General features: G+C 37.0%; 1 pseudogene; it reads left to right on the forward strand.

Moving 5' to 3' along the window:
• Window positions 1-12,621: 12,621 nt before the first annotated feature.
• Window positions 12,622-12,997, forward strand: LOC147911662 (small ribosomal subunit protein uS15 pseudogene; annotated as a pseudogene).
• The last annotated feature ends 10,330 nt before the right edge of the window (window positions 12,998-23,327 follow it).

Here is a 23,327-nt window from a genome sequence, read left to right on the forward strand (position 1 = left end):
TAGTTTGTTCACTTTGAGTTTGCATTACCATCCTTTGTCTGTTGTTTAAATAGCTTACTTTTTTTTCATATCTAGCTTACTTTTAGAGTAAGCTTCCAAGATTTTTCAATGAGTTTTCCCTATTATACATCCTTATTTAACTACCTTGTGTGGGTTGTGTTTTCCAGATTGAATTCTGACTGATACACCACTTTTAAGACACAGTCCTCTCAAATTAATTAACAGGTGATTAGTGACTATCTGATGTTGGTATAACACTGAGGATATAGAGATGAATAAGACCTAGTCCTGTTGCCACCATAAAGGAACTTAGCCTCATGAGAGACAAACAAATCAACGTGTCAATATAGTATGGTCTTTTGAATAAGTATGTGGGCTCTGGAGGCAAATGACAGGGGATGAGTTGGCACTAGACTGACTTGCTTTTTGAACATGGGCAAGTTAGGCACCCATCGAGAAAGACCTTGTGCACCTAGCTAAGGAGCCTGATTGAGGAATACTCTTTGCACAGCAACAATATATTTAGGAAGAGTCCCCCTTAAGTATATTTAGGGTAGATCAGGAAAATTTGACTGAATGCAAGGCCACCACTTAGTAAGACACTGCCATTTTTCAAGGTGGTGGCAGTAGAAATAAGGAGATGGAGGCAGAAGTTACTTGGCCAGTAGAATCATCTGGAATTGTTGATAAACTTGAAAGGAAAAGGGAAGGGTAAATAAATAAGGGACAAACCTTCTGTTCTTGCATGATTATTCCAGGGCAGGATGACTTTTCTTCTTTCTGAATTCCGATTGAACAATAGTTGGCTCCAAACAGTAACCCATTTCATTATCTGTAACAATTTAAGGTATTCAATTGTCCTCTCTCCACCTAGAATAAATGATGGGTCCTTAAAGAAAAAGCAATGACAATATCTTTTCTATTTCTCAGAGTTTTCCATATAATATTTTCACATAAACAGATATTTAACAGATTTCTTTGATAAATCTAGATATATTTTAAAAGATTCTTCAAAAAATGATATATTACCACAAGTCAGATTAAGTAATAACTTTAATAATTTAATAAATAATTCTAACTAAATTCTTTAGCTTTAAAAATACTTGATAAATATTAACTATTAAGTAGAATGAAAAGATAATCTTACCTGCAAGAATATGATCTTCTATAGTTCCAAAATAGTAACCATCTTACTAATCATCTTTAGTTTTAAAATTAGTGATAGCTTGACGATCTGAAATAAGAGACCCATTTAATTGAAAAACTCCATTTTTTAATTCTCTTTTAATGGAGGGCTTACTGCATGATTAGAAAATGAAAGTACAGGGAGACGTCATCATCATGGTGGCATAAGAGGATCCTTTTGTGTCTCCAGTGACAATCTACAGTGAGTAAAATACCCATAAACTGACAAAGGCTACATTGCACAACACACCACAATTCCAGAAAGAGCCACACATCAGTACATACAAAGGAGGTTGGATTGAGCACATAGAGGAAGCTAAATGAAGGAACAGCAGAGGCAGAGCTCAGGATTCTGAGTACATGGCTTTGGCAGTTAAGCCAGCCACCTCTGGCCCCAAAGAACTTGGTGGACAGCAGAAGAACCACATATGTGACTCCATGTGACCAGCCACAGGAAGTAGAGCAGCTGTGGAAATGGAGCCTCATATCCAGGCCTCTCAGCTGTGGCTCAGAGAGTGAGAGCAGTGGCAAAGATACAACGAGGACTCATATCCCAACTGCAGTGGCATCTATGACCAAAAAGTAACAAGCAAAATCTAAGATGGTGTCCCAAATAACCAGCTGTATCCTCTTCCCATCCATGAAGGCACAGGTTCTGACCCTCGTGACCCTGAATGTGGCTGAAGTGTCAGCCATCCCTTTGCCACTGGTAACAAAGCCAGTGACCACAGTGACACAATAAACAGCAAGGCATCAGTGACTCCCAGAAGTGCAGGTAGTGATGAAATGAAACACTGCAAGAACCAAAATACAGACAGTGGAGGGTAGAACATGCAGATACTTAAATATCGGGAGGCAACTCAAGTAAGAGAAATCAAAAACCAGTGCTATAACACCACCTACTAAAAAACAGAAGAAAGGTTTCTAATCTCCCAGCAGTTGAAATGTTTAAATCAAAACAAAGCTATAACTAAAAAAAATACATGCTTGCTACAACAAATATGCTGGCAGAGGATTAATTCAGCAAGCACCGCAAAGAGTCACAGTAGCATGACATCACAAAAAGAAAACAATCCTCCAAAAACTAAACATAAAGTCAGAGAACATTGTGATCTAAATGATAAAGAGTTCAAAACAGCTTTCATGAAGAAACTCAAAAAACTACAAGAAAACCCCACAAAATACAAAACCCTCAGAAAGACAGCTCAGTAAGCTCAGAAATAAAATCAATGGACCAAAAGAATACTTTACCAAAGAGACTGAAAGTCTCAAAGAGAACTAAACAGAAATTCTCGAGCTGAAGAATTCAATAAATGAGATGAAGCATGCATTAGAAAACATTGGAAATACAGCAGGTCATAAGGAAGAGAAAACTAGCAAGCTTGATGATAGAAACCTAGAAATGATGCAGGTAGAAGAGGAAAGAGAAATAAAAATTTTAAAAAATGTAGAAATTCTATGAGACTTATCTGACTCCGTTAGAAAGGAAAACAGAAAAAGAATTGGTATCCAAGAAGGAGAAGAGGGAGAGAAGAAAACAGAGAGCTTATTTAAAGAACTAATAGCTGAGAGCTTCTCAAACCTGAGGAAAGAACTCTCTACATAAATTCATGAAGCAAATGGAACATTAAATTATCTCAAGGCAAAACATATCTCCTTCAAAACACATGATAATAAAACTATCAAAAATCAAGGACAAGGAAAAAATATTAAAAACAGCCAGGGAGAAAAAGAAAACAACCTATAAGAGAATTGCCATTAAGCTATCAGCCGATTTCTCAACAGAAACTCTACAGGCATAAAGAGAGTGGAAAAATGTATTCAACATATTGAAAGATAAAAACCATCAGCCAAGAGCACTCTATTCAGCAAAAGTTATTTTTCAGGTATGAGAAGAAATAGAGGCTTTCCCAACAAACAAATGCTGAAGGGGTTCTCTGCCACTAGAGCTGCCTTACAAGAAATGTTGACAGGAGGTCTTCTACCAGAAACAAAAGGCAAAGGCATACAAAGCTTTAAGCATGGAAATAAATAGATAGAATCAGCAGAGTGCAAATCTGTATTGAAATAGGATAGCATACACTTATTTATAACATAAAGGTTAAAAGGAAAGGAAGCATTAAAAATAACTATACTTCAATTTAGTAACAAAGTCACAAACAAAAAGGGAATATTTTTGACACCAAAAACAGAAAAACTGAGAAAGACCAGGACCTGTATAGGCAGATAAAGATAAGAAGCTGTCAGCAGAAAAAGAACTACATTATCTATGAAATATTTGAGACAAATTACGTGGTAAACACAAAACCATAAATCAGAGCAGAGTCAAAAATAAACAGGTTTGTCATATTCATTTCTTATTTCTAAAAGTTTTTTGGTGGACTTTTTAGGGCTCTCTATACATAATACCATGTCATCTGCAAATAATGACAGTTTCACTTCTTCCTTTCCAATTTGGATCACTTTTATTTCTTTTTCTTGCCTTATTGCTCTGGCTAGGACTTCCAGTACTATGTTAAATAGGAGTGGTGAGAGTGGGCATCCTTGTCTGGTTGCTGTTCTTACAGGAATAGCTTTCAGATTTTCACCATTAAGACTGATATCAGCTGTGGGTTTGTCATATATGGCCTTTATTATGTTGAGGTACTTTCCTTCTATACCCATTTTATTCAGATTTTTTATCATAAATGGATGCTGTATCTTGACAAATTTTGTCTCTGTCTCTATTCAGATGATCACGTGACTTTATTCTTCATTTTATTAATGTGGTGTATCACACTGATTGATTTGCAGATGTTGAACCATCGCTGCAACCCTGGAATAAATCCCACTTGAATGTAGTGTATGATTCTTTTAATGTATTGTATATGATTTGCTAGTATTTTGTTGAGGATTTTTGCATCCATGTTCATCAGTGGTATTGGCTTGTATTTTCCTTTTTTTGTGTTGTCCTTGTCTGGCTTTGGTGACAGGGTAATGCTGGCCTCAAAAAAATGAGTTATGAAACACTTTCTCCTCTTCAATTTTTTGGAAGAGTTTGAGAAGTATAGATATGAATTGTTTTTGAATATTTGGTAGAATTTACTAGAGAAGCCATCTGGTGCTGGACTTTTATTTTAGGGGAGCTTTTGATTACTTTTTCAATCTCTTTACTTGTGGTTGGTCCATTCAGATACTCTATTTTTTTCTTGATTCAGTTTTGGGAGGTTGTATGAATCTAAGAATTTACCCATTTATTCTAGGTTATACAGTTTGTTGGCATTTACCTCTTCATTGTGTTCTCTTATAATCCTTTGTATATCTGCAGTGTCCATTGTAATTTCTCCTCTTATTTCTAGTTTATTTAAGTCTTCACTCTTTTTCTCTTAGTGAGTCTCGCTAACGGTTTGTCAATTTTGTTTATCTTCTCAAAGAACCACATCTTACATTTATTGATCCTTTTTATTGAGTTTTTAGTCTCTGTCTCGTTTAATTCTGCTTTGATTTTTATTTCCTTCCTTATACTCACTTTGGGCTTTGGATGTTCTTTATCTAGTTCTTTTAGGTATAGTGTAACACTGTGTATTTGAGATTTTTCTTGCTTCATGAGGTAGAACTGTATTACTACAAAATATCCTTTTAGAACTGTTTTGCTCTATCCCATAAGTTTTGGTATGTTGTGTTTTTATTTTCATTTGTCTATAGCTGTTTATTGATTTTTCTTTTGATTTATTCATTGATCATAGATGTTCAGTAGCATGTTGTTTTGTCCCCACATATTTGTTACTTTTCCAGCTTTCTTCTTGTAGGTGATTTCTAGTTTCATAGCATTGTGGTTGGAAAAGCTGCTTGATGTGATTTCAGTCTGTTAAACTTATTGAGGCTTGCTTTGTTTCCCAACATATGGTCTATCTTTGAGAATGTTCCATGTGCACTTGAGAAGAACGTGCATTCTAGTATTTTTGGATGATTGTTCTATATATATATTGTCAATTTGATCTAGTGTTTCACTAAGGCCACTGTTTTCTTGTTGACCCTCTGTCTGAATGATCTATCCATTGATGTAAGTGGAGTGTTAAGATGCCCTACTATTATTGTGTTGTTGTTAATTTCTTCCTTTGGGTCGATTAATAGTTTCTTAAAATACTTTGGTGATTTTGTGTTATGTGCATATACATTAATAAGTGTTATGTATTCTTGGTTGGCTGTCTCTTTTATAGTTATATGATGCCCATCTTTGTCTCTTATCTTTTTTGTCTTGAGGTCTATTTTGTGTCATGTAAGTATAGCTACATCCACTTTCTTTTTGTTGACATTTGCTTGGAGTATCATCTTCCATCCCTTCACTCTGAGCCTATGTTTGTCTTTAGAGCTGAGATGGGTCTCTTGGGAGCAGCATATTGTTGAGTCTTGTTTTTTAATCCATCTAGCCATTTGGTGTCTTTTGATGGGTGAATTCAATCCATTTACATTTACAGTGACTATATGAGGGCTTAGTTCTGCCATGTTATCTTTTGTTTTCTGGATGCTGTATATTTCTTTGTTTTCTTTTTTATAGTTATTCTGTCCTCCATTTTGTTTTGCTGGTTTTCTGTGACGTTTTTCTCCATTTTCTTTTTATTTATGATTTCTGATTCTGCTCTGATATTTTGTTTTGTTCTTACCATGAGGTTTGCATAAAGGCTTTCATAGACGCGACAGTCATTTTTCTGATAGACTCTTATCTCCATTACCCTATGCAAGTTCCACCTTTTTCCTCTTCCCTTTCTATGTTTTTGTTTTTACAAATTATGCTTTTTTGTAGTGTAAGTTTGTTACCAATTAAAGTGGTTATAGGTATTTTGAATCCTTTCTTTCCCTTTTGTTTTTATAATTGTTTACTAATGTATTCTGTTATAGAATTGTAATTTTCTGTTTCTGTCTGTCTATTTATCTCCTTGGTCAAAGCTTTGTAAACCTTTGCTTATTTGTTTCAGGTAGGAGGGCTCCTTTCACCCTTTCCTTTTAGTCAGGTCTAGTGGTGATGAACTCACCCATCTTTTGTTTGTTTACGAAAGCCTTTATTTCTCTGTCATATCTGAAGGATAATTTCACTGCTTAGAGTGTCCTGGCTGATAGCTCCTAGTTGAGTTGGATATTTCTTGAAAAATTTCTTGGTTTTTAAAAAATCTTAGTTCTGTCTCCTCCTCCACATGCATCATTTCTTGGTTTCTATCTTTGAGCTCACTAACTCTCTCACACATATGATCTGTTCAGTTTTAATGCTATCTACATTATTATTCATCTCATTAATAGTGTTGCTTCTCTCTAGAATTTCTGTATAGTGTTTTTTAGAGTTTTAATCTCTTTGCGAAGGACTCCTTCTGTTCATTAATTTTATTTCTGAGCTTGCTGAACTGTCTCTGTGAGTTTTCCTGTAAATCATTGAATTTCTTTGTGACAGCTATTTTGAGTTCTCTTGTTAGATTGTAATAATCTGTGACTTAGAATTTGGTTTCTGGAGAGTTGTAATTTTCTATCTGTTCTACCATATTACAATATAGTTCTGAAGAACTGAGTTCTTCATGGTGTTTGATGAATTGATCCTCTGCTGGCACATTTGTGGAGTAACTACAATTTCTTATTTGGGTATGCCTTTGGTTACTTTGATTCTGGGATGCTACTGGTTGTATTTGAAAGCCTGTACTTTCCACCCTCCACTGCCTCTGCTAGAAGTATCATCAGTGCTCTCTTTATCCTGCCTTGTGCCTCTGAGATCGCTGGTGCCTTGCTGCTTATGATGTCACTGCAGTCTCAAGTGTTGGAAGCAGGATCACCAGGCTCAAGCACATCTGTTGCTTCCAGGGTCTCCTGGATCTCATGCTCCTCTACTGGCTCTCCTCAGGCTTGGATGCTGCTGCCCTGAGCACCACATGCAGTGACGTTCCCAGGTTTTCTGGGAGTGCTGGTGTACCACTGCCAAGGCTGCTGGGTACATGGGTGTCATTGTCACTGCCAGGGTTCCAGGAACCCAGGGACCTGTATGCAGCCCTTACTGCTGGTGGAGCTGGTGTTAAGGGTACCATGACTGGTGGCTGGATCATTGATTCTGCTTTATTTCCTAATGCCTCTTATTGTAGGTGCCACCTGCCACTGCTGGGGGGAGCAGAGGTCGTTTTTACTTCTCCTGCTGCCTCTGTTCACAGTCATAAGAGCCACTGCATGAGGATCTGCACCCTGGATCACTGTCACCATAAGAGAGTGAAGGGACTGCTTCCCAATTCCACTGCCTCCCAGAGGTCTCGTCCACCCAGCTTCACAGGTATAGATGAATGGATCTCTTATGTGTCCTGTTGTGATGTGTAGACAATCCTCTGTTCATCATGGATGTCCAATTAGTTGTAATTTTAAAGGGAGAGACAAAGGGAACAATTCAGTCCAGCATGATGCTGGCATTAACTCTCTTTCTTTTATTAATGATAATAAATTCTCATATTCTAATCTTCTAATATTATTCAACTTTCTTGTATTTAAATTCTGTCCTCCAATTAGATTTCAAATCATAAGCACATAAACCATTTTTAAAACTTCCTTGTATCTCCTATAACCCTTAATTCCAATGTTTGAATCCAATAACTCAATAAATTTAACTTATGAGAAAGTCAACAAAAGCTTAAGTGGCCTGTTCCATCAGAGATTACAGGTAGTTTTTGCTCTTTTGTATTCAGAGAATGTGACCATCCTTTGTTTATAAATTTTACTTATAAGTATGTATCCTATATTTAGTCAGAGAGTCACCTAGACTAAAAATATAATTAAAAGAAATCTAAAAGGTACTTTCTACTGTGTTTGATTTTTCAAATATATTTTTTAAATTATAGAACCACTCTTTAAATTTTTTCTCAGGCCTAGTTCCATCTCAGACAGTCTTTCTCCTTAAACGAATGCAAGATGAGTTGAACATTTTATAAAAAGTATCCTTACTGATAAGTTGTAGAGTTTACAAATATGATAGCTCTTCTACCCCAAGTCTGATAGCTAAGTCCCTAATGCTTAGCAATACAATCACCTTGAAGACTATTCACATAAAAAAGCTAGGACATTTCTTTCTGCTCTGATTTTTATTATTTCCTTCCTTCTCCTGACTTTGGGTGTTGTTTGTTCTTTTTTTCTAGTTCTTTTAGGTGTAGTTTAAGATAACTTATTTGAGATTTTTCTAGTTTGTTGAGGTAGGCCGGTATTGCTGTAAATTTCCCTTCTGTATAGCTTTTGCTGCATCCCATAAGAGTTGGTATGTTATGTTTTCCTTTTCATTTTCTCCAGCTACATTTTTTATTTCTCCTTTGATCCAATGTTTTTTCAGGAGCATGTTGTTAGTCTCCACATATTTGTGGTTTTCTCAGTTTTTTCTTGTAGTTGATTTCTAACTTCATAACATTGTGGTGAGAAAAGAAACTTGATATGATTTCAGTCTTCTCAAATGTATTGAGGCTTATCTTGTTTCCCAAAATATGGCCTATCTTTGAGAATGTTCCAGGCGCACTTGAGAAGAATGTCTATTCTGCTGTTTTGGGGTGGAATGTTCTATATGTATCTATTCAGTCCATCTGGTCTAGTGTTTCATTTAAGGCCACTGTTCCCTTCACTTTTTGTCTGGATTACCTAAACTTTGACATAGTTGGGTGTTGAGGTCCCCTACTATAATTGTGTTGCTGTAAATTTCTCCCTTTAGTTCTGTTAATAGTTTTTTTATATCCTACTACTGGGTATTTATTCAAAGAACATGAAATCAATAATTCAAAGAGATTTATGCATCCCTATGATCATTGTAGCATTATTCACAATAGGCAAGATGTGGAAGCAACCGAAGTGCCCATCAATGGATGAATGGATAAAGAAGATGTGGTATATAAATATACAGTGGTATACTACTTACCATAAAAAAAGACAAAATCACGCCATTTGCAAGAACATGGATGGACCTTGAGGGTATTATGATAAGCAAAGCAATCCTGACAGAGAAAGACAAACACTTTGATTTCAGTCATATGTGGAAGATAAACAAACACATGGATAAGGGGAACAGATTAGTGGTTACCAGATGGGTAGGGGGTGGAGAAAGAAAGGGGTGAGATGACAAATATGTATAGTGATGGATAAAAAATAGACTATTGGTGGGGAATATGATGTAGTTTATACAGAGACTGATATAATAATGTACACCTGAAATTTACACAATGTTATAAGCAAATATGACCTCAACAAAATAATTATATAAAAAAGAAGCTAGGACACCTACCAATCCCTAACGCCCAGATATTTAATGTACTCCAAGTTCCCCCAACTCCCCAGGGCACAGATAGCCAGTGAGGTTTCATTCCATACTGTGTACACGAGCCTTTGTACACCACTAGCTTGTTCTACTCTCCATCTCTCTTTTCTTTTTTTCTCTTCTCTATTCTCCTCTCCTCTCCTCCTCTCTGCCCTCCCTTCCCCTCTGCTATCCCTTCCCCAACGCTTTTGTCCACCTGCCCTAACCCGTCTCTCTTTCCTCTCCTTATTTTATTCATCAAATATTTATTAAAACTTACTATATGTGGGGGCCTATATCAGGGGTTATGAACACTATGTTAGAGTTTATGATTGAATAGAGTGGTGACTATTAATAAAATAATCACAAATTGTGATGATTTCTATAAAGATAAAGAACAGAGAGCTATTATAGCAGCTTCCAGAGACTTGGTCTGATCTGGAGAGTTGGAGAATACATCCTTAGTTTTAAACTTAGATCTGAGAGATACAGTGAATTTACTAACTTATTCTCGTTTTCTATTTCAGCTGCTGATACCTATGGCTCAATGTAATGTTTTCATACCTTCTCTCTTGCTATGCTAGAATTTGCCCAATAATCAATAAATATACCCTGAAACTAAGTTTGGACATATATTTGATACTCACTAAGGGTAAAGATGGTCTCATTGCAAATTTGACCTTGTTTCTCTCCTGTTGATTGGTGCCCCTATGGATATATGTCTCCTCTGCCTTTCTTTTCCTTCTGGTTCTCTCAAATTGCACTTCTCTTTTCTCTCCATCACTCGGTTAGGGGTTGGCCTCATCTTAATCAGGCTGGACTTAATCTCTGTAGCTTCCCCTTCCCAGTTTCTTCTTTCTGCTAATTTTTCACTAAATGAAACTCATCAAAAATCTTCCTCATTAAAGAAAATTTCCAGTGTCACTGATTATGTACTATATTCCAAGACAGAAAAGTATATTTTAATCATATTTTTAACAGCAAGGGATGATTAAAATCAGTTTTATTTGATAAATCTGTTGGCTAATGTGTGGAAAAAATAGAAATTCGAATTCAATGTTACCAACACTGTAAAATTTGGAGTACTTATTGGAAGTATCTACCAAAATTTTAAATGCACCTGCTCCTTGACCCAGCAGGTCCTCTTCCAGGACATACTTGTACAAGTTGTGCAAAAATGTATGTAGGAGAATGTTCACTTCTTCTGTTTCAATAAAATTTTATAACAACAAAACGTCCATCACTGGAGATTACAGCAATAAATAGTTCAATCATACACAAATAATCTTACTTCCAATAAAAGCAAGGAGATAAATCAGTATGGAATGACATGGAAAAACTCAAGGTATAGAGCAATATAGGTGTATGATCCTATTTCTGAAAAACATTACAAATAGCAACTCTTAAAGAACAGGTGAATACTAATCATCTCTGGGTGGTGGGATATCTGGGTACATTCATTTCCCAACACATCATCTCTGTGATGTTTGAACTTTCACAGTGAGCATGTATTATTTGTTAAATAAGTAATCATGACTGTATAATATTATTATATATTAAGTTACAGTGGAATTTTTCCTTCCTATTCTCTTCCTTTTATTTTAGCACTTTATGTCCTTCATTCCCTCAAGGAAGAGAATTTATTACGTGCGTAAACAAAATGTTTTATTTGGCAGCAAGAGGAAGGCACACCCTCCTCCAGACTAGGAAAACATAACACTTGTTTGAGGTGATGAGAGAGAGAGTAGAAATCACCCACACACTCTTCCCAGTAGCTGGCTGGTGGGTCGGGGAACAAGAGTGGGAATAGGTATGAGTCCAGAAAATAAATGTCTGTATCTAAGCCAGGAGTTACAACTCAGAGGCCTACAGGGGCTAGATAGGTGACACAAAGTAGGGAAGGACAATGGTTGTACAAGACTATGAAGAGTGGTGAGCATCCTGGAGTGCAATGGCCCACCTAGAGGGTGTGTGCAACAGGAGTAGGGGTCCAGCATTGCCAGATCCTTTGACTTTTTTAAATCTAAATTTTAAATTAAAAACACTTTTTTTTAAATTTTTTGTTTATTGCAGTAACATTGGTTTACAACATTGTAAAAATTTCAGGTGTACATCACTACACCTCCACTTCTGCACAGATTACATCATGTTCACCACCAAAACACCAACTAAAACCCATCACCACACACATGTACCGAACCATCCCCTTCACCCCCCTCCCTCCCCCCCGACAACCACCAATCCAATCTCTGTCCCTATGTGTTTGTTTATTGTTGTTATTATCTACTACTTTTTTAATTGGCTCAATTGTTCAGGCGAAGCTAAGTGTACCCGTCTTAGTACATTTGGACTGTAATAACAAAATGTCATAGAATGGGTGGCTTATAAACAACAGAAACATTTTCACAGTTCTGGAGGTTGGGAAGTCCAAGATCAAGGCACCAGAAGATTCAGTGTTTGGTGAAGTCCCACTTTCGTGGTTCCTAGTCATCTTCTCACTGTGTCCTCACATGGTGGAAGAGGTAAAGGAGCTCTCTGAGATCTCTTTTTTAAAGGAACTAATCTCATTCATGATCATTACACCCTCATGACCTAAGCACTTCCCTAAGGCTCCACCTCCAAATACCATCATCCTAGAGGTTATGATTTCAACATATGCATTTGGGGGAGGGACATAAACATTCAGTCCACTGCAGTACTTTTGAGTTAAACCCAAGCTACAGACCACATATGTGCGAACTTATCAAGGAAGAAGTGGTGGCCTCACAAAAATTTCCTGTGCTCCAAGAATGAGCCAAGCAGCAGGAGCTGTGAGTGTCTCTTTCCACAGGGGCCAATGTAGACCAGGACCACATGCTCTTTCCCACCTCCAGTGCCTGACTTAAGACCCAGAACCATAAACATTGGATTGAAGAAGAAGTGAGATGAGGGGTTAAGAAACCCAAGAGGCCCTGATGTGATGCTTTTTACCTGCTAGTATAGGTGAAGGGAACTGCAGAGTGGAATGAAATTGAGTTAAAAAAAAGAGTCATTAATACTATAGACTATTTTTTGTAACCCTTGTAGGAAAAGCAGAGGTGCTTTGCCCAGGCCCCTGGGGAGCCAGCCTTTGCTTAAAAACTATAGCACTGGGACATTTTTGCTGCCTAACCACTGCCATCCTGGGTCACATGCATGCTTCTGTAAAGGGCTTGTCCCAGTAGTCCCTGCTCTTCCACCACAGTGTCCCCAGCTGGTTGAAGTTGATGTCTGATGATGTGAAATAGCAGCGCTACAAACTGGCCAATAAAAGCCTGACTCCCTCACCAGTTGGTGTGATCCTGAGAAACTCACATGGCATTGCACAAGTACATTTTGTGACAGGCAATAAAATCTTAAGAATTCTTAAGTCCAAAGGTCTTAAAGTCTTAAGTCTTAATTAAGAAAGCTGTTGTTGTTTGAAATCATCTTGAGGGGACCAGAAAGGATAAAGATGCTAAATTACATCTGATTCTTATTGAGAGCCATATTCACTAGTTGGCTCGATATTATAAGACTAGGTGAATCCTCTCCCTCAATTGGAAATACGAGTCATCCACAGCCTCTGCCCTGGTTTCATAAATTTGCATATGTGCGCAAGCAATAAAATCATTGTTTAACTAGGGAAAGAAAAAAGAATGACAGCCCTGGGAAGGTTTTTCCTCATTGCCCCTACTGTCTCTTCCTTCCTACCAATTCCACAGATGCTTCCTTCTCTTCCTGCCCAGGAGGAGCACTTTTGTTTCTGGGCTTGTGATAGAATTGAGTTTCTGGAATCCCCAGCTGGAACCAGGAACAAAGAGAAGCAATTTAATAAGGAGGGTTTTGTTTCTGCAGTGCTGTGAATAGTATACTTTGGACATAATAAGTCATGTTGTGAGGACTGGCCTGGAAAACTAAACCAACCCCTGATTTAAAAGATGAAATATGGGGGCGAGGCATTTTATACTCCAGTAACCTACCATCCTATCTCAGGTTCTCTTTACCACTTTCCTCTCTTCCGTCTCTTCTTCTTATCCCTTATTTTGACCACTGATTCTTACAGCTTCAGTTCATACCTCGATATAGATGAGTCAAAACCTAGACTTCAAGTGTAACTCCTCCTCTGTGCACCAGACACTCCCTTTCCACTGCCTGGGGTGTACCTCAGCCTGGGCTGTCCAGAAGGTTTCCCAGAGACTTACAGGAATTATAACAAGGAACTCCCTGGAGAAGGAGAGAGAGATAAAGGAGGAGGAACATGAAAAATGCTAACTCCTTCCTCCACAGTAATAGGGCTGTGGATCTCCAAGCCACAGTACTGCTTGAATTTCAACCCCTGGGCTGGGCATTCTTGTATGGAGACTCTTCCTCCCATCTTCCTTTATTTTGTCACTATTTTTCCAGTCACCAAGACTTAACATCTCCCAGTAAATTTAGGTGTCAATTCTTCCAGAAAGTCATTCTTGACCCTCTGAGTTAGAGTTAGGTGTCCCTCACAGCCTGTACTTCTCTCTCTATTATGCTTAGCACACTGTAGTATAATCCCCTATAATTTGACTGTATCTCTCATTAGACTTAAAGAGAGCTGGCAGGAATGAAGAAGCTTAGCTGTCTTCTTTATATACTTCTTTATATACTTTTTATGACAGTGATATTATTTCATTTTTTATTTATAGTTTAGATCACTGGGTAAGAAATAGTGAATTTCCTTATTTTCCTGAAACCAATTTATTTTGATTGCAAGCCCCATTCTGCCATCCTGGAATATATTTTGATCTCAGTCATTCTTGGACCTCTGTGCAGAACCAAGACACCAGGAGGTTCCTCTTAATCACCAGGACACCCACACAGGTCTCTCAGTTAGAGCCGCTATGCTGATTCTGTGCTATGCCTAAAGTCCCCGGAATCCTGGCAAAGCTAAAAGCCATGAAATCCTTTCTCTGAGATCTCACCACTTCCAGGGAAGAAGAGCTCCTTACACCACTCCCAGTGCTACCCCGCCACCCTCCCCAAGGCAAAAGGACACCCATTGCTCTTTCTCCATGCTTCCCTTCCACCCCTCCCTCCAGGACACCCAGCAAAATTTTCTCAATATTCATGGGCTTTTAGTTAGAAGTCAGAAAGGGAAGTGACTTGTCAGCAATTTCTGCTTTCTGCACCCTCTCAAGCAAGATCAGAGCCTGTCTCACCACTTAAGTGAGAGAAGAAAAAGAATAAAATACAGTAATAAAAACATAAATTTGTATCTCAGAAAATTTTCTGGGAACTTAAATCTCATTCTTATCCTCTTCCCTTAGCACTTCTGTGATAATGCTCCTCCAACAAAGATGTCCACATCCTAATCCCTATAACTGTGAACATGCTACCTTACATCCTAAATGAGGCTTTGCAGATGTGATTAAATTAATGATATTGAGATAGGGAGGTTATCCTGGATCATCAGGGTAGGCCCAACATAGGATGGAAGCAGAGGTGAGACAGGAGAGATGCTACACTCCTGGCTTTAAATGAAAAAGAAAGGGCCATGAGCCAAGAATGTAGGCAGCCTATAGAACAGGGAAAAGGCAAAAAAAAAAAAAAAAAAAAAAGGATTTTCCCTTAGATCCTCCAGGAGGAACACAGCTTGCCAAACCTTGATTTTAGGTCAGCAATACTGGGTTTGAACTTCTTAATTCCAGAATTGTTAAGATGAAATATTTCTGTTGTTTTAAGCCACTGAGTTTGTGGTAATTTTTTAAAGCATCAATAGGTAACTAAAATACACCTGAAGGCAGGGACCATATATATACCCTTTGTAGGACTTTATGAAGTGTCTCTTGCATAGAGTAGTCAAAAAATGTTTATTCAATGAATTCTCTGCCTCCCATAAATAGAAGCCTAAGAAATTAAAAGACAGCATATTTGACTTTTTTGTAATAAGAATACAAAAGTAGACAAACCTATGTTTAGTAATTAATGTCTAATATTTTATCTTATTTGGAAATTATCTAGATAGTCAATAAATTTCTATCATTCACCTTAATGCAGCAAACTCTAAGGTTTCAAATTACCAAAAGGTTTTTTGAAGTTATTGTTAAGTACACACACTAGGAAATAAAATTATTGCACCTAAAAACTCTTACTTAACATCTATATAATTCATTTGTTCTTAATATTTGTACTTAGATTATTCATGAAAATTTAATGAGACATTAAAGCAGTTAATTATCATATTTTTTCTCATTGTCAAATTTTGTAACAGAGATAATAGGAATTTGTTTAACTTTTAGTAAACATAGGTACAACAAAGTTTTATATTTAATGCTGACAACTCTATAGACAACAAACTTAATTTAGCTTTGATACTGAATACTTTTCTAGATAACATGATCCTAAAATTCATTTCAGTTAATTTCTTTTTTAGTTTTGAAAATATACATAATTTATATAGCAGTTGTTTGTCTTTAAGACAATTAAATACAGCTCCCTACAAATTATATTTGATAAAACCATCTGGAGGTAGAAAAACATCACAGACTTATGAAATACATATATAGAGAAACACACACACGACACCCATAGCTATTCTTCTAAAATGAATCACGTACAGTAATACAATGCTCACTAGCTCCAAATTGTGTTTCTGGTAGATGGAATAAACTGCAGGTATCTGCTTAGATGGCTAAATCTTTTTTCTATTAATATTTTTGGTGGAGACATTTAAGATGTTAAATTTTGGGCAAGGGTGGTTCTATAGTCATTTGTGTCTTTTTTTCCTTTTTTATTAGGAATTGGTGGTGACCTGGATAACAATTCATGGACAGGTTACAACGTTTTGAGATATATACGGGAGATTTGGGGGATTGGTAAAAGGGAACAGATGGAATCTGAACTGCCTCAAGAGCTGAATTTTCAGTTTTGCAAAGATTTATAAGATAAGGACAATTGCTCCCAATTTCTCAGAAATTCTGCTATAACTTAAATGACATCATAAGTTGATCTACCTCTGCAACTACATCATCCCTAATTTCCTCCTTTCCTTCTGGATACACAGTTGTATTTTAACTTGGGAAGAAGCCCTATAAAAAATGTTCCTATCATACTCCAAATATCAGCTTCCAAATAGGCCAAATTGCTGATAATAGGTTACTAAATCCTTTCAAATATCTTGTTAGGTTTCAGCCAGGATAAACAGTAAATATTTCTGGAAATAATATAACAACTCCATTAATTTTTAGTTTTAGTTTCTCTTTGACTGATTAAGGAAATAACATAGGAGTTTACCAGAAAAAAATCTCCGAGTTTCCTTCAAAGTTTGATATAGAGGTGTCTGTAAAGCCATTAACGTAATGGCTTTTTGTATAGTCTTTTCTTTTAGGTACCTCTCATAGCTAATTTTTCATTAGATTTTGCAACAAAACTTTCAATAAGGCTATTTTAGAAATTTGAGGACTTTGCTTTAAGTACACTTATTAAATGATCTTATCTAGTTAGAATGTTCCTTCTAATAGCCAATGTATTTCCCCTAAGGCTGGAATCAATTTGGTAAGACTGTAGCCGCAAATTTTCTTCAAAGTTTTTCAAACAGCTTTTAACAGCCAATGCACTGGAATTGGAAGTTGACAAAGTCAAAAGGGGCTCTAATGGTATCAGAAGATGCTGTGCTAACAGAATCCAAGTGAGTCCAATTATTGGTGGCACGTTACAGCTGTAATAAAAATTACACAGCTTGTCGCAAGATATTTGGAAGGTTTCTCACAATAAATCTATCATTCATTTGGCTTTCCTGGGATAAGCATCAGGCTGGTGAAGCTGACTCTGGAACCATAGAAGATAATTTTTTTCCAATTATAGATAGTTTCTCATAATTAAAATAGAATTAATAACTCATTTTGCCATTGCTGTGTTATTTAACTGGTTGCTATAAGGAAGAACTGTTTTGAAATACAAAGTACTGTTTTAGTTAAAAAGTTGTTGATGCCTACATGTTGGGCATTTTATTTCTCCTTTCAGTGTGTTTTAACACAGAAGATGAAGAAGACATTACATTCTTCCATATCCCCAAATTTTTAAAAAGTGAACCAAAACACTGCCAATTATGATTAATATCCTTAATCGCTTTAGTCTTTATACTATTTCACCTTTAGAAAGTCGTTAAAGGTAAGTCTAAGTTGAGACTAATTAATGATAATAATAGTTAAAAATTCTTAGTTTTAAGTAATACTTTAGTATTTTCTCATTTAGTGTTCACAACTCTGTGAACATTAAAAAAATAATTTTATTATTAACAAAATAAAATTATTAACAAAGTAAATTATTTATTAACAAAATAAATTATTATTAACAAAGTAAAATTATTACTTTGTTAATTTTACTTTAAAGATGACAAAATTGAAGTTTAGAAAAGTTGAGTGCTTCGCCCAACCTAAAAGCTGAATGAACATTTAAACAAAGACTAGTGTTTTTTCTTAATCATTACAGTATACTGCTTTTCCTGAAGAGCGTATAACAGACTATAATAACATGAAAAAAACTAATGTATATATACACAAATCATTGTTTAGTTCAACTGACATTCATTCAGTATCTCAGGTGTGCCAGGCATAAGAATTACACAGAATGCAATGGTTTTAAGATATGCCTGTCCTTTTAAGTGCATAGACTATTGTATGAGAAAAAACACTTGTCCAAATATAACTGCAGTCATGAGTACCAAATATAAAGAGAAAGCACACTGAGATTTCAGATGTGAGAGCTTACACTGAAGGCATAATTATAGGTAAAGGCTGTAATAAAAAAGGGAAACTCAGTAACAGTGTGTAGTGTGGGAGATCAAAATTGGCCACCTCAAAATATATATGTCTTTTTACCCGAAAAGTAGACTTTACCCTTTGGAAGAAACGTTGAAATTTATAAGGGAAATCTCCATTTGTAAAGGCATCTCCCTCTATGTACCAGGAAGAAGGGGGGTTACTTTATTTCTAGAAACTCATCAGTGCAGAAGGTGAGGACTTAAATCTCTGTACTCTTGTTCACTTTACCTTCCTGGTAGTCTCACGTGTCTGACTCCCCTTGCCCCCAACATCCTCCTTTGTCTTCAGCTGAAGGTAGTATTTAAGATGAGAATCTCTGCCGTCTTGCTGAGAATCTCAGTGTCTCTGGTCTCACCTGCGTATACATGTTATAAAGCTTTGTTTTATTTTCTCCTGCTATTCAGTCTCATATCAATTTAATTTGTAGCCCAGCCAGAAAGTACCCAGAGTGTGTATAGAATAGTTTTCCTCCCCTTCAGTAGTAAACTACCCGTGTTTGGATTTTTGCTTTTGTTTTTTAGTGATGTAAGTGTCTTTCACTTGATAAATAAAAGGCAAGCAATAGGATATATTGGACTATATTAGGAAGCCATTCAATGTAAAACTAATTTGGTCTGATCTTGTTTTTCCAAAAGGGCCTGATATGGCCAATGAGCATGCATTGTAAATATGCTTTAAATATTTACTATATCTCAAAGACAAGAACAATGCCCTTAAAGCCAAAGTAACTTCCCATCTCTCCCTAGGTTAGGGACTGATTGCTGACCTGTTGTGACCAATCACCAAGCTTGAGACCACAGACCTTCTACCAGCTGTGTTCGTCAACTGCTGTCTGCACCGCTGTGCTAGGTAGGCAGGTTAGGCAATCTCGTTACTGTTGTAAAAGGGACATTAAAATCATATGTGATGCATGCTCTTTGATGATATATAACCACTCTGTACACCCCATTTCTTTGGTCCCCTTCGTTCCTTGGGAAAGGAAGGCCCTAGGCTAGTCCTCAGATCTGGCTTATAATAAACTCATCCCAACTTTGACTTATAGATTGCTTAGGGATTGTTTTCATTGACACACTGATGAAATTTATCTGACATTTTGTTGTGAAGAATGATAGAGTTGATATTTTACAGCACTGCCATTCTCCACATTAAGAATTCCTTTCAGTGACCCACATGTAAATATGGGCAGAGAATATATATTACTAGACATTTGAGTAAACCTTCTCTATGAAACAGAGAACAAAAGAAAAAGAATGAAAATTGGAGATACCTAGTTTCCACTTCCATATGTAAGGGGCTCGGAAGTTGCCAATCTGTCCTATCAACAAGTAAAAAGCTGGACAGCATGAAAAGTCAACAACTCTTTCTGGATTCTTAAAATAGCAGCCTCTGATTGGAGAGACAGACTGGTCAATACCGGGAGTCAGGCTTACCTGAGCAGAGACTCAGTAGCAGAAACCACCATGGGAATCGGTGCCTGGGTAGGAAACCTGAACAAATTGTAACAAATTGCTGGAGGCTCAAGGTAGACAATACTGAGAGTTAAAATCTCAGGGGGAGCTAGTCATAGGAGGGCACCCAAGATATTGTGAGATTCACCTCCAGGGGTTGACCAGGTTCCCACAGCAAATATCAGAGAAAAGTTCCTTGTGCTTCCAGTAGGGAAAGGCAAAAGGAATCACTTGGAAATAGACAGAACATTCTGTTCTTAACAAAGCCTGCCCTCAGAAGAAACCAGTAAACTGGAGCCTAGCCTGCTGGATTATTATCCTGATAGACTTTGGTTATGCATACAGGAACACTGCTGCTGTGGCTACACTTTAAAAGGAACAAAAAGCAAATAATGGGATTTATTGCATCTTACTAAGTGCTACAGCAGCATCCATCCATCACTTGCTAAAGGAAAGACATTCATAGTCAGGTTGCCTTTAACAAATCTAATCAGTACGATTGATAATGAGATTAGCTATCAGGTGGCAATATCATGGGAGGAAAACCAAGTGCTTTGTTTAACAATAGCAACAAACTGTCAGAAAAATCCCAAGCAGGATAAATAGAAAGAAGAGAAAATCACACCTAAGGGAAATAGTATATAATAATAAAATGATTTTAACATATTCAACTCTGTCAAAATATTTTAATATTCTAATTTCAGTGGAAATATGAATAAATCTCTGATTCTGCTCATTTTGCAGCATGCTATATAAAGGTGTCTGTGGAAAGCAATTCACTCTTTATACAGAGACAACATACCTTTGTACAATACTCTTTTATAGGTCCTAAATGCTATCAAGAGATCTGTGTGATTGCAAGTCTATTAAGGATTGTTCTTTCCTAGGCAGTTGAAAACAAAAATATGGTATTAGTGAGAAAGGCCGAAAGCTAGATGTGAGCTGGGAGCAAGGTTACCTCACTAGGTACGGCATCCTAAATGGCAGGCAGTGGCTTTTGGGATATGCAGCACTTCCTCCAACCCTGACCAAGAGTAGATCCAAGTATTATTTTACCCTCATCTGCATTGAGGTTTTGATTCCCTCTGCCAGGGATAACTGCCATGACAGTTCCGGAGATGCCTATGTAGGGAAAAAAATCTCCCCCTGTGAAGGCGGAGACTATGCCCCAACTGGCACATGTTCCAAGACCCACACCCACCTCTGGACCAATATTCCAAAACCACTGACCACCAAAATTTGGTGCAGTTGCTCCCCTTCGAGCTTGCTGGCCCCTCCCCTTGGGGGTGTACTTTCACTTTGCTAATAAATCTTCCTCTGTTAAAACTTCTGCTTTGTGTCCACCCTCAAACTCTTTTGTGTCTGTGGACCAAGAACCTGAGATCCCACCACAACAATCTGACTGGTGCTGATAACATTAGGAATATCTGGCTACTAATTGAATGTCATGCCTTGTGAACCAAAAGCACAGTAGACAGAGAAATACAAATTCAGCAGTTTCAAATATTAGTGCCAAAATGAAACTGTACTAAATTTTTTTTTAACTTCTAATTTTTCAAAGGGAATTTTTTTTGACCCTTATGCTGGGAAGGTAAGCAAAATATCTTTTTGGTTGCTGTGATTCAGTTCTATAAAGTTGGTTAACCACTGGCACATTAAACATCGTATGTCTCCCAATCTCCTTTTTCTCTCCTCCTGGAATACCTAATACACTATACGGGACCTTTAAATTCTGTTGCCCATGGAAAATAACCATTTTTTAAATATTATCCATGTTTTTATATATTCTGCTCTCCATTTTGTGGGATTTTCTTAGATGTTAAATTCAGTTTAATAATTTTTTCTTCAGCCTTGTGTAAACTGCTCTTTAACTCACACTCTGAATTTTTATTGACAATTACTCTATTTGACATTTATGGAAATTTTACTTGATTCCTCTGTAAAAGTGTAACTCTGGTTAATACTATTTGGTAATTTGATTTTGTTTTATACTCCTTATTTTATGTCTTATTTATTTTAAACAGACGTTTAGATAGATTCATTCAAGGTACTCTATTGATACCAGCTCAAGACAAGGTTGACATAAGGGAAGCCATATGGTAGAGAAGAAGCCCTATTGTTAACTCTGAATGACCTCTGACAAACTAACCCAGCTGGATATGCACCCTCCAGGAGATCTAATTTCTCTGCAGATTTTACAACCCTGCTTGTGCATGTACCTCCCAGCTGCGATAAGATGATAACTTTGTTCTTTTGAGTTCCTTAGGAATGTGATGAACCCTGAACAAAGAGTCTATGCTGATAGCCACCATCAGTGAAAACTGAAAGATCTGGTGTGTTGACTCCCAGTCTGTAATACCAGAGAGTCAACATTCCCAACCCCTTCCTCTATAACCCAATGGCCTATATATATATAACTGCTGTAAGATTTTGTGCCCCCTTAGGATGGTTCTTTCAGACATTAGTCAGCCATCTTCTCTTTTGCTAGCAAGCTGTAATAAAAAGTCCTTTCTTTCCTACCACCTTGCCTCTTGACTAGTGGTGTGTCTTTCAGTGAGCAGAAGACCTCCATTGCGTGGTAACACTATTATTTTATTTTCCTGAATGTTGCCTTATTTACTTTCACTCATGAAAGTTCATTTATCCATGCAATTTGTAATTGTTTTATGGTGAGCTCATAGTTGATGTTGGGGAACATCAACTTTCCCTTAAGGTTCTTATGACTGACCAAATAATTAAAAAGTCAGGTTAGCAGGAGAAAATAAAACAAAGTTTAATAATGTATACATGTGAGAAACTCTGAGAGAGAACTGAGACACTCAGCCATTCTGACTAAGCGGCTTGCTTAAGTATATTCAGCTAAAGACAAGTTAGGTGTTGGGGGTAGTGGTTTGGGATTTCAAAGGGGAGGGAGACAATTTATATGGAGAAGGATATGAAAGTATTTGTCAAATGACCCCTTACTGGGCTACTTATAGAGGATGTGGCCCGAGAGACAGAAGTTAGATAAGATGGGTTTGTTGGTGTCTTGTTTATCACACCTATTTTATATTATACTACAGCTATCACATGGTAGTGGCTCATTCCTGGAACAGGCCTGCTATGTCAAATTCTTTTAGGCAGTTTGAGGGGGAGGTCAAAGTTTCTTTGAGAATCTTTTGTTCTTGAAAACAATCAAGGTAAAGAGGCATATTTTGAGGTGGCCAATTTGGATCCCCCACACTGGTGAGAGTATTATCCTGTGTGGGAGTCCCAAGAGCATTCAGCTGTGTAAGTGTTTATCTGTAGGAACAGCTTCTTATTTCAGTGAAATGAATGGAAGTTTCTACTGTTTGATACCAGATTTTGTCAGTTTCTTAGCAATATCCGCTCTCTTTTCATAATGTGAATTTGCACCTCCCATCCACATGCAGCCAGAAAAACCTGACACTTTGTCACTATAGCCAAACCAATGAACACAATGATGAAGGATTGAGGGAAAGAAAAATGATTTAATTTTTTCAGCAAAATGAGGCTGTGGTGGTCTCATGCCCCAAGACCCGTGGTTCTCCTGAGACATTAGGAATTGAGGTTTTTAAAGGAAAGTCTGTGGGAAAGAATGTACTCCTTATGGTTGTGATTATTTGTTGGAGC

This window comes from Ceratotherium simum, chromosome Y (assembly GCF_057802395.1).
Source record: "Ceratotherium simum simum isolate JZ-2026a chromosome Y, ASM5780239v1, whole genome shotgun sequence".
Taxonomy (NCBI): domain Eukaryota; kingdom Metazoa; phylum Chordata; class Mammalia; order Perissodactyla; family Rhinocerotidae; genus Ceratotherium; species Ceratotherium simum.